A 229-nucleotide genomic window follows, 5' to 3' on the forward strand; every position below is an offset into this window, starting at 1 on the left:
AAGCGAAAGCCATCCATTGATAAGAAAAGTCCATTTTATAGTCACTCATGCCTTCGAAAGAGTAATTACTCGCTTTAAGTGTTTCATAACTTTATAAATGACTTTAAATTGAAATTTTTGGCATTTTTTGTTAAAACAAATCATAATTTCTTGTTTTCATTGGGAAGCATGAAGAAAAAGTATCCATTGAAAAAAAAAGTCCATTTATAGACACCAATACTTTTAAAAG

This window comes from Theobroma umbraticum, unplaced genomic scaffold (genome assembly GCF_002168275.2).
Source record: "Theobroma umbraticum cultivar Fairchild unplaced genomic scaffold, ASM216827v3 scaffold_7.0, whole genome shotgun sequence".
NCBI classification, from domain to species: Eukaryota; Viridiplantae; Streptophyta; class Magnoliopsida; order Malvales; family Malvaceae; genus Theobroma; species Theobroma umbraticum.